Raw genomic sequence first — 13,209 nt, 5'->3', positions numbered from 1 at the left:
AAATGAAGAAACTAGTCCCGTGCCATGATAAAGACCCTGCAGGTTTTCACAGAGAGCTTAAAGACATGTTACTAATGGGGGATTACACATATGAAGATATCATGAAAATGTTAAAGGTACTGCTGCCCATGGGCATCTACGAGAAACTAATGGAAAAAGAATGGGAGGTGGGAGAGAAAAAGATTGTATGGGCAGAAATAGAAGACGAAGAGAACAAACGTGTCCCAGGGGTAGGCCTTGGGGAGAAAACTAAAGCATTACCAGGTTTGATAGTACAGGTTCTGCCAAGATTACTGACAACAAGAAAAGAAGACTGGGATGCAATCTCAGCATGTAAACAGAAACCCGACAAAGATACTAGTGACTTCTATTCAAGATTCGAGAAATGTTTTATTATTAATAGTGGTCTTAAACCAAGTAGCGAGTCGTACCCGCATCTTTTTGTATCAAAGTTAGTTGAGAATTCCCTGTTAGCAGTTAAAAACCGTGTATACAAGGTTGGGAGTACATGGCAAGCAAATACGCCATCACAGATGTTACAAATGTTACAATACCATCAGAACAGAATTAGAGAAGAACAGGATCAGGAACAGAAACGTATGAAAGACACGAAAATGAAAATGCTAGTAGCCCAGTCGGTCCCAACCGACGGCCACAGAAAGGGTACGACCCAGACAGGTCACGCCGCAGCTCCGGTTAAAGGGACATGCAACTATTGCAAGCAGCCAGGTCACTACGTACATGAATGTCCAGTTCTGAAACATAACATATCAACAGGTAAAACTAAAGAAAGACCGCATCCACCAAGACAAGATCAGGCTCAGCAACAGACCTCACAGAACGTACAGCCCATGCAGAACACGCAGCCTATGCATGCTTCATCTCATACAGCACAGACAGTAGCGGTATCACAGCCACAGCCCATTGCCGCGACTCAACAAGTTTCCCAACAGATGTACCAGTATGCCCAAGCTGCTTACCCCGATTACCAACGATACGCATGAAACAGCCTAGAGAGGGAGTTGGGTTTGCCTCTTATTGAAATTCCTGTAGATCAAGAAGGTCCTTATGTACACAGTCAAGTATTGGGAAAAGACAGAAAGTTTTTAATTGACACAGGGGCAAGCCGCACCACAATAAGCCATGACGAAGTCCCAGGGGCACCCCTCTCAGGCTCACAGAATGTTTCCCTTGGTTTTTCAGGACAGCCCATTGTAAATGAAGTATCAGAACCAGTCCCCCTGGCTGTGGGTCCATTATCACGAGTTACAGACTTGTTACTTACGAAATCATGTCCAGAAAATCTGTTAGGAATAAAAACATTGAAGGCTCTAGGAGCCATAATATGCTGTTCCCCGGAGGGAGTTAGACTCTTTCTGCGGGATTTCAAGGGTCATTATGTATTACGAGAGTTTGATGTCAGATTGAAAAATGTACCAGATCACTTGTGGGCAAAAGGCCCAACTGATGTAGGTTGTATGCATATCACACCATACCGTGTTACACTCAAGACAGGAGTTGTTTTACCACGAATCAAACAATACAAGTTACCACCCGATGCTGTAGTGGCTTTACTGGAAATCATTGAAGAGCTCATTGCCCAAGGAGTGGTCGTAGAGACCGACTCCAATATCTGTAATTCACCCATCATTCCAATTCTTAAACGTACTGATCCCAATGCACCGCCAGTATATCGGCTGGTGATTGATCTGCGAGAACTGAATAAATGCATTGTACCACAGTACCCTGTGGTCCCCGATATCTCTTCCCTATTGACTGCTATTGATTCTGAAGCAACGTTCTTCACTGTAATTGACCTCAAGAACGCTTTCTTTAGTGTACCTATTGATCCAGAGAGCCAATACCTCTTCGGATTCAGTTTAAATGGACGAAGTTTCAAATTTTCCCGCGCACCTCAAGGATTCACAGAAAGCCCCAGCATCTATAGTCAAGCACTGAAAAGACAACTAGATTGTATTCAAATGCCAGTTAACACCGCTTTACTGCAATACGTCGATGATCTGCTGATCACCGCACGAAGTGAGCCCGAATGTGAACAAGCATCACTGACAGTTTTACATTTCCTGGCCGACAAGGGACACAAGGTGTCTCCTTCGAAGCTACAATTCTGTGTTCAGCAAGTTGTGTACTTGGGTCACTTGCTGTCCAAAGTGGGGAGACAGCTCACTCCCGATCGCATTCAGTTAATTGTAAATATGCCACAACCCCAGACACAAAAGGAAGTGCGGGCCTTTATAGGCCTCACCTCGTACTGCAGACAATGGATTCCTCAATATGCATTTCTAGCTAAACCACTCATCCAGTTAACGACACAGGAGGCAGCGACTTCGACTGTCCTCCCTTGGACCCAGGAACACACACAGGCCTTTGAGGAATTAAAGAAAGCATTATGTCGAGCACCAGTTTTAGCGACACCATGTTACAGTAAACCGTTTACACTTTTTGTTACAGAACGTGATGGCACAGCATTGTCTGTCCTCACTCAAGACCAAGCAGGTTCACATAAGCCTTGCGCTTATTTTTCAAGCACATTGGATTCAGTAGCCCAGGCACTCCCTGCGTGCTTAAAGTCAGTAGCAGCAACAGCATTAGCAATCAGACAGAGCGATTCAATTGTTTTAGGCCATCAGTTAACAGTACAAGTTCCACATGCTGTAGAGGTTCTTTTAAACAGAACCCAGACTCAGCACTTGACTATAGCACGACTGACAGGTTACGAATTAACGCTATTCCAACCACACATAGAAATCAGACGCTGCAGCATTCTGAACCCCGCAACACTGTTACCTTCAATTATGACAGATCCAGCCCCGCATGATTGTATAGAGATCATTAATGCAGTAACAAAGCCCCGACGAGACTTAACAGATGTTCCACTGACAAATCCAGACCTGACACTTTATGTGGATGGTTCATGTATGAGAACAAGTACAGGAGAATTAGTGGCCGCGTATGCAGTGACCACTGAAACCGAAGTAAAAGAAACACATCGTATTGACACACTGTCCGCTCAAGCGGCAGAGCTTATTGCTCTGACCCGAGCCTGTATACTAGCCAAGAACAGAAATGTCAACATATACACTGATTCCCGTTATGCGTTCGGAGTTGTACACGACTTCGGAATGTTATGGCAAGAACGAGGTTTTTTGACCTCTCATGGTGCCAAGATCCAACACGGTCCCCTCATTCAAGCACTGTTAGAAGCAATACATCTGCCTTCAGGCATATCCGTCATGAAGTGTAAAGCACATACTAAAGTTACAGATTCTGTTTCCCAGGGTAACGACCTGGCAGACCAGACAGCAAAACATACAGCATTGACTCACACTCAGACAACTGACATGACAAAGACAATAGGACCGACAAATTGTATGACAGTCAGGGATCCCACACTAGATGTAATCGATATTCAGACACATGCTACCCCAGATGAAATAAAGAAATGGACTGAACTAGGAGGGATCCAGACGGATCAAGGTTGGATGACGAAGGGAAAATCTACATGGTTTCTCCCTGATTCTATGGTTCAAGTCATGATCAATACAGCACATAGTCCAGCACATCTAGGAGAGAAAGCGATGTTAGACAGTTTACAAAATCTTTGGAGCAATAAACACTTACGAGCAGCAGCAAAACAGAAAGTGCGTACTTGCATGATCTGTTGTCAGTTCAATCCAGGTAAAAGTGTCCCTGTAGAGCAAGGTGGATTTCATCCTCCCGATCACCCTTTTGAAGTCCTCCAGATGGATTATATCCAGATGAACCGTTGTCGAGGATTCAAATATGTCCTCGTAATTGTTTGTGCACTTTCCCGTTGGACCGAAGCATATCCAGTCCCAGATTACACTGCGACCACTGCCAGGCAGCTGGTTCGTGAATTCTTCCCACGGTACGGCATGCCTCGTGTCGTGTACTCAGATAACGGACAGCCATTCTCATCCGAATTAATGAAACAAGTTTCCTTGCTGCTAGGATATCAGTGGAAATTCCATTGTGTCCGACATCCCGAAGCCGCAGGCCTTGTAGAGAGGCATAACCAGACATTAAAGACCCGCCTTGGTAAAATATGTCAAGAGAAAGGGGTCGACTGGATAGTCGCCCTGCCAGTTGCACTGTTCTATATGAGAATGGTTGCCCACTCGAGATCAGGACTATCGCCGTACGAAGTGGTCTTTGGTAGACCACCGAATATGTGGGGGACGCCCATTCCTAAGAAAATTACTGATGTTGATTGCAATATGTTGACAGATTACCTTGCCTCCTTGATGTCTGCACTCCAATCATGTCGTTCACAGGTTGCCGCAGCCTTCCCTGACAACACTGATGTAAAGCCGCATGATGTCCGTCCTGGCGACCTGGTTTTAATTAGGAACTTTGACAGGAAAAGTCCGCTGGAGCCCCGCTGGAAAGCACCGAAGACCGTCCTTCTTACTACGAGGACAGCAGTGAAAGTGGAGGGCAGAAAGGGGTGGATCCACACGAGCCATATTAAACTATGCAATGAACTGAAACCAGACCCAGACTCGTCCACCCCTTCCAAAGACTGTATTGAGCCTAGTGACTTTAAAGTTTCCGAACGAGAGAAAACTCCCCAAGAGGAGTATAGATTAAAGCTCCGATCTAGCAAGTCAGACAGTTTAATTGTTTAAGTCCTCCCCTAGGTGAATCGGTTAAATAGTTTCTGACATGTATCCCCTAGATCGAGATAGAGAGAGAGAGAGACAATTCAAGAAACGTACATATTGCAAATCACTGCGTAGTCACTGTATAGTGACATTGTTAATCATGTTTTTTCTAAGTCTTCTGATTATTGTTGCAAGTATACTACTTCCTATCTATTACCCTATTTTCAAGCGTGAACAATCTGCTTACAATGTTTCTGCTGAACATTCTTTTAGCGAGTTACCTCCACATGAACTTTCTTACAGACTTGCGCTGCGCAACAACACATTCATTAGTATGCTACATCATTCCCATCAGACTAATAATGCTACAAATTGCTGGATATGTGGCCGACTCCCTCCCTACCAGGATTACAAGGGAGCTCTGCCCCTCTTTCCGTACCCGTTCACTCACAACGGCTCCTGTGGTGCATGGTTTAAAATAATTAATTCCTTAGATCCTGATATTGCTGTTTTCGAAGGGAGCTGGGTTTGGGGAAACTTGAACTTAGTCCTGCTCTACGTCTGTTACCCTGATAAGGAGGGACTCCCCACTAGAATAGGAACTGATCTAGAAAATGAAGTATATGGATTAAGTAATTACACAATTAACCTTATGATTCTTACTGTTGAATCCGAAGCTGCACCAGTTCTGCCCGCTATGTCAGTATTACCAGTCACTGGTGAATTATGTGTCAGGAAGAAAGGTTCAGTACACTTAGGTCATAGTAAATGTACTACTGTGGTCGAATTCAGTGATCATGGTAAATCGTCCTTTAAAGCTATCCGTCATTCCTATTTTGTTTGTGGTCATACCGCATACATACGCTTACCTCCAGATTGGGATGGTACCTGTTATATTGCATTCCTTCTGCCACCTGTTTTTCTAGCTCCTCCTGATTATCACAGAAATACAAATCTAGTAAAGAATAGACTCAGAAGAGATCTCCCGCTTGTCGACTACACAGAAACGGCATGGGAACAATACACCGATTTTAATAAAGGATTCTTTTTCTTTTTAGGCCCCGTCCAAAATAGTAAACTAATACGCAGATTAACTAGAACACTTGAAGCAGTAGTGAATGAAACTGCCTCCGCCCTAGGTAACCTAACCGAAGAGCAGTCCGCCATGCGGGTTGTTGTCCTTCAGAATCGTCTTGTTATTGACGTCATCTTGGCAGATAGAGGTGGAGCCTGTAAGGTCATCGGGTCAAGTTGCTGTGTTTTCATTCCAGAAAACGCGCCATCTGTATACAAAGCTATTACACGTCTTCATAAAATTGCTAATCTGAAACATCAGAATCCAGGCACCTGGACTTGGTCCGGTTGGTTCTGGACAACGTTAACAGCTTGGGGATGGAAGATCCTATCCTTCCTAGGCATTGGCCTAGTCCTAGTATTCAGTTGCTGCCTGTGCTTGCAGTGTGGGCCAGCGATTTGTGGACTGTGCGCCACATCATGCATTGAACATTCCAGTTTTCTTTCAAGACGTGAAAGAAAGAAGAGCAAATGATGTTACAAGAACAAACTGATCGATTCATGAGGATCGATATATCATGAAGGGTCCGTAGGGAACAAGGAGGGAATGAGGAAATATAAATTTTATGGTCAAGTTGTGTTCCCTTGCGTGTACCCCACCGTCTCCATGTACCAGCTTAAAGTGCATGTAACTTCCCTCCTGTGCCAGCTATGAAGACGCAAATACATTTGCGTCCAACGTTAACATGTCCTCTTTCAGACCCACCCTGAATGGGTTGAATAGTCCGTTCCTAAGTATGCTATGCCAACGTCTTTTTGTAGTGTACTTTACACGTTTTTCAGCTCTGGCAAAGTAGGCCCTGAATTTCTGCCATCGAGCCTTTTTCTGGCTTCTGACTCTGAAAGCCTCAGCCCAGGTTGTCTCTGTACCCGTGAACTTACTTCCAGCGCGGCCCACCGCGCTTAGCTCAGCCTGCTGCCTGTCAAGACTGACTACAACCTTCAAATTATCTGTTCCGCTCCTCGAAAATACATTCCTGCCTACTAGTTTAAGTAAACATCCCCCAGCTGCAGAGCCGAAGGGCCGGCCTGTCTCCGTGCAAGTAATTCATAGCCTCTGTTACCATGCTCCCATGGAAGGCCCATGCCCCCACGCTTCTCATGCAGACACTTAGGCGCTTATACACGCACTCACAGTCAGTATAGAATAGCTTCTGCCCCAGAGACCTTTTCCGTTCAGATAATATGGTTCCCAAACATCAGATATCAGATATGATAGAAGTACAAGCTGATCTGACATGCCAGACTTCTGTCTCTTTCCATCAGTGTAAATGTCAAGCCCCCTGCACCCTCCAGTTTCACGTCAATCACACGTCATGCAGCTGCGCGCGCATCCAAGCCTCCGATTTCTGCTGACATTGCAACATTTCTGTTTAGTGCCAGCCCCATATGACACCTACCTGTGACGTTTCTAGTTCACGCCTAGTCCACGCCTTCTGATTACGTACTAGTAACACGTGGATGCTGTTATCTTGTCTTCTCTCAGCTGTTACGCCTCCTATATTGGTTTCTATGGTGTAAATTAAGTATATAAGCTATGTATTGTCATTAAAATATTGCTCTATCCCTTCCTGAACCCTTTGTGGTTGCAGGAACCTGATATCCAGTTCCGGAACAATTCCTTTTTAAGGAATAAAACCCCTAAGAACTCTAACACCACGGACTCTGTTTCTTTCTTTCCGATTGAGTTATTATAGATTAAGTACTTACCTGCATAGAAATTAAGACGGTAAATTAAATATTTACGACACATTAGGTAACCGTATGGTTAAACAAGTGAACGGCAACATGGGGAAGGTTATTAACCCCTCGCCATGAGGAATTGGGTCGATATGTTTCTATCTAGTGTCAACAGTGGTACAAGGCATTCATCACTCTATATTTATAATAGAGCTCCACAAGGAAAATAAAAACCCATATAAACGAACACCGTAGCACAATTCGGTGTAGGAAATCCAACACAAAGATAACTAAACACTGCCTAGAGGCAAATCACAAAGACACTGACCTAAGATGGGTGGTCTTGGAGGTCATGAGTAGACAAAAACCTGACATTGCGAAAGAGAGCAACGGTGGGTGTTCCGCTTACGCTCGTGGGAGATCGGACTAAATGACGAAATCCCCTGGCTACAAATGGGGCGGTTAAATACCCCACCTACCTTCAGTCTCCTTTTTCCCTGCCATTTTTTCTGACAGTGCACTGCTCTTGTGTAAAAAATCAATATGAGTAATATTAATGGAAGGGAATACACTTTGGGGCCAGGAGCACTCCCTCTCGTCCACCATGAGGTCTTGCCCATGGTCCAGGTGTCAATTCTGCCATTGGCAGGGGTGGTTACTTCTTGTGAATTAATTTTCCCTCTTACACTCCTATGGAACTAAGTATCATGGGAAAGTGATTCGGAGTACCACACGGAGTAAGAAACTAGTTGCTTACCTGTACACTATAGTTCTCCAGTATTATCTTTCATAGATTCACATGCTTGTATCTTCCCCGTCATCATGGTGGGAGTCTCACGGTAACAGAATGACCAAAGCAGTACCATAGAGATGAAAAAACTGCATAGAAAACCCCGTAGGGAATGAAATATTTGGTAACCAGACCTCCTTATTGTTTGGTCCAAAACTCAGCCAATCAGCAGCAAGCCCTGACATCACACTCTCCAGCAGAACTCTCCTACCTCAGATTTCCAGCCCCAAGTGAGAGACGTGGATATACCCAGAGGTAAAAGGTTCTACCTGAGAAACGGGGAGGTGGGCGGGCGCATGTGAATCTATGAAAGATAATACTGGAGAACTATAGTGTACAGGTAAGTAACTAGTTTCTTCTCCAGTATTCAATCTTTCATAGATTCACATGCTTGTATCAGAGTAGCAAGTAGTACCAACAAATCATAGCGTTTCCAGGATAGAACCTGCATTCTGGTTCTGCCCCTAAACACTGTGATGTCATAACTATTTGACACCATCCACCATAAATGGATAATCACTGTAAACCTTGAAAATTAGAACGTATTTGTGTATAACAGCACTAAAAATTAGAGCATAAAATAAACATTGCTCATCAGTCTGTGTATTCTTGAAATTATTCCTTTTTAGACTTATGAATATATACACATTTGCATACTTAGAAAAATAGTTGAATAGAAAAAAGAATACCTTATTCAAATAGACGCCTGTTATGGCTGTCTTTTTGCTAGCTCTTTGGAGAAGGAGAATGATGGAGAGTGACTCCAGCCTATCACCCCCATAGCATAGGGATTAGGCCGATAGACAGGGACCCTGTCTTATATACATAAAGGCATTTGCGTGTTATTTTCCTTAGAGTAAGGCTTATGAATTTAAGTGAGGGGTTAGATATATAAGTATTAGTCATGATTCACTCACTTGCTAACATGCCGATCTGTTTTTCATGGAGCTATGCATATTATGGGCTCCGTAGGCCTTAAACGAGACAGACTCCATTTTGCTTTCTGCCCGGTAGCTCGAGAAGGCTTTCTAGGTTAAGTGTAATGTTTTAGTTTCAAGCTGTTGTTCGCTTGGAGAGAACCGGTTCAGGCTGACCCTTATCGAAGGAATGTATTTTTCTCCACTCCGAAGACACAACTTCAGGCCGGCCGGCTGGGAAAGTGTCCTTGGTACGGGGAGGTACAAGAATTTGGTGGGCGGCAGGTTACTGGCCGTGAATTTCCATGAAGGAACGGGCTTTGATATTAGCGAAGGTGTTAGTCTTTTTGTCAGTTAGTCCGTAGGCGGCATCTAGCCGTTAGCATCTCTGCCATTATTCATTTTCATGGTGGATGAGTCGCCATCTTTGAAGTCGGAGAAAGATTTAAGACCGAAACTCTCTGAGATAGACTGAACGAGAAGTAGCGCGGAGCGCACTGGTACAGAGAGAGAGAGAGACGGTAGCTAATAAACAGCAAGGTTCCGAGGTCCTGAGGGAGAGCAGACGAGGTTGAGCCTAGCGGTGCAGACGTGTACTTGTGACGGCTGAGGGTGACTGCAAGGCGAGCCAGGACCCAGAGACGAGACAGGAGCCTAGATGACTGCCGAGTCCAGACTTCCCACTAACCAGGTGATACCCACTCAATTTATGTAGGATGTGCACTCTAATCTTTACCTTTTTCTTGCAAATGTAATGCTGCATAGTAATGTGATTTATGTTTATTGTTAATAAATACCCTAATTCATATAGAATTATTGTGTGCCTGGTGCTCATGTTCAATCTTGATAAACCCGACTTCTAGTTAGGAGCTGTTTGGGTGAACGGATGAGAAATCCCGATCAGGTAAATGGTGACTGAATAAGGAGGGAGTGGGTGGATCTTTGATGCCAAGAGCAGGGAGTACACTACATAATCTGAAACCATATTCAAAGTTATTACTGTAGTTTTATTCCAGGTAGACCACTGCGACAATACCCCCGAATAATGGTTCATAGGAATGTGGTCGTCGTTGATATGCGGCGTTAGTGATAACACTGGGTGGGAGACCAGTGGGAATACCCACCAGATTGTGGCTTGGATAAGTGAGAACGCCAGGGAGGATACTGGCGCTTAGTTTCGCCAGATTGCGAACAGTTTGGAAAAGGGAGCATTGGGTTCTGCAGGCCCGTGTGTAGACACACCGGATTGTGTGTCAGATCTGCCCTAGGGTAGAACGGTCTGGGTCGGGGTGACCGCGAGGCCAACTGATGTGAATAAGATATTGTAGAAAATCCGTACATACATATATTGTCATTCCCCGTCCTTAGGTGCGACCTGTATATTTATCTGTATATCTACTCATTGTGAAGACGATCTGAGGAGGGAAGGTGAGTACGTTTTGGCTGGGTCACGGGGGCCCCTGGGGGCTGATCCCATCTAAACAGAAAATCCAGCCATTACATCTGGCGTCACGAACTGTTTACGAAGCCTGTGTGCATTGTGTTGTTTTAATCTCGTTGGTTTGCGCTCGGCTTGTACGTATGAAATTTTGTTTATAATTGTGTATATAGTTTTTGCGTGTCATTATGTTTGCGAAAAAATCAACGTCGGTTTTCAAATTACCGATCCAGATTCCCGGCTGGGAGTCTACGCCTTACGAGGCTTTGGCCCGTGAGTGGGCTGATTCTACTGGTTTGAGTGAAAATTGGTCTTCATGCTTGGAGCAGGCGGAGCCTGCCGATGTGGTGTCATGCCTACAGAAAGCGCCAGTAGTGAAGGGTGATGAGCTTCCTATTTTAGGACGCAGAGGGTGGATTGTTCTTAATGCATATAGAATATTGCATGAGAGGTTTGTTCAACTACAGAAACAGTTTAAAGATTCGGAAGGACAGTGTGTCGAGTTGCAAAATGCGCACACTTTGTTGCGTTGTCAAAACAAATTGCTTGCCGATAAACTTGAAACATATCAGACCATTGCCGAAAGAGCTGCGGTCCGTATTGCACGATACAAATATAAACATCGTCGTGGACGTGTGTCTTCCCGCAAAGTGCGTATGATTGTAGCGAAAGCTGGAATGGATTGGAACCCCGACGAGTGGGACGGTAATATCTGGGATTCTCATACTTCTGACTCCTCGGCAGAGGAGGGTGACAAGCGCGAGTCTTCTCGCTCCGGACGTGATTGTAAATCTGCTTCATGCATTGATTTGACTCCCGATTGTGACCGTGCTCGTTCTTCCCGTGTGGATGACGTAGCTTGCCCTGATTGTTCTGTTAAATCTAAGATGCGGGCTTCCTCGGAAGCTCTTCCCGCAGTCTCTGCTCACCCGATTTTTCGACGAAAATTACAACAAGCCCCTGGTAATCCGGGTGGTATTGCTCTCGATTGTATGGAAGATTTTACTCAGCAGGAGATTAGTGACATCCTACAACGATTTAAACAACGGCCTGGTGAGGCCTTGCTTACCTGGATGGTGCGTCTTTATGATCTTGGCGCTGCCGGTATTATGCTTGATGCTGTTGATTGCTTACGATTTTGCTCTTTAAGTTCTGATTCTACGATTCAGGACCATTTTCGGAATTATAATGGTGGTGTTCAAATTTCTTTGCTCCAGCTTGCGTCTGAGGGCTGTAATCATAAATATCCAACTGAATCTGATTGGCCTACTGATGAAAAACCGTGGTATACCCTGCGCGATGCGTCGCAACGTTTGAAGGAGGAGGTCATGAAAACGTGTATCTTCCTTAGTACTGCTGACAGGTTATTGGATGGTCTTTTAACATCTTCTGTGCGTAATCGCATTATACGTACTTCCCCTGTTGCTTATAAGCAGGTTATGATGACACTATTGATTAATCAAACTGGCAATCCTTTGTCTGCTGTGCTCGAGTCTGTTCGTCAGCTTGGTGAGCTGGGTGAATGGTTTAAACCTGAAAGACAATCCCGACCTGAGGGTCGTACTGGTGGGGACTATAAGTTCTCTAGACGTGACATGTTTCTTGCTCTCATTGCTGATGGTGTCAAAAGGGAAGACATTGATGGCGAGCCTAATAATCGCTTATGGGACATGTTTCGTAAGCGTGGTTTGGATCGTAAGGAGGGTGCCCGCCGTGTGCGAAAGAATGAGTATGACCGTGGTTCGGATGACAGTGGTGATGAGAGGCGACGTGTGAATTTTGATCGCCGTGATGATCGGCGTTATGAACGTGATGGATCCCCCCGTCGGAATGATGGGAGGGGGAGAGAGGATGAGCGTGAAAGGGGTAGAGATGATCGTGTTTCTGACAGACGACGAGATGCAAGGAGCTACTCCCCTGACATGAGAAAGAGAGAGGATCGTAACAAACTCTCTGACCGTAATTCACAATTTTTTGAATCTGACACTAATCCGTTTCGTACTGGAGACGGATATGAACAAGAAATCCTAATACCAAGGAAAACTGAGAACATTTACCCTGATCTGTCTTGGTTGACGGAACGCAGGAAAAATGACTAGGAAATAGGTCAAGCTCCGGTACGCAAGTGGGCCCACAGAGATTACAGACCCTATGTAGATATTGAGATTTTTTGGAAACATCGTAATATCCAAAGGGCCCGAGCGTTGGTTGATACTGGGGCGGAGGCCACTTTAATTCATGGTAAGTCGAGAAAATTTCATGGACAGTATTTTACAATTACCGGTCTGGGTGGTAAAGAGACACCCGCAGTTCAAACTGCACTCGAAATTAAAATTGGTAGAATTCCTCGTAGAGAATACTCTGTGTTGGTTGTGCCACTTTTGGAATACATTATTGGAATTGACATTTTGAAAGGTATGACTTTGCATTTGGATGATGGATGTTATCAATTTGGTTCACGACAGTACATTTCGACCAGACCCGTACGGGTTGGCCGTTTACACATGCCACCTATTAAGATCCCTTTAGCGACGAAAGTGATTTCTCAGAAACAATATCGCATTCCAGGTGGTCATGAAGAAATTACAGCTACGATTCAGGATTTGGTTGACGCGGGAGTCATTACTCCGGTCACATCTGCTTGGAATAATCCTGTTTGGCCCG

The sequence above is a fragment of the Lissotriton vulgaris genome, chromosome 3_1 (genome assembly GCF_964263255.1).
Source record: "Lissotriton vulgaris chromosome 3_1, aLisVul1.2, whole genome shotgun sequence".
In the NCBI taxonomy this organism is placed as follows: domain Eukaryota; kingdom Metazoa; phylum Chordata; class Amphibia; order Caudata; family Salamandridae; genus Lissotriton; species Lissotriton vulgaris.
Note: the sequence above shows the minus strand (reverse complement) of the source record.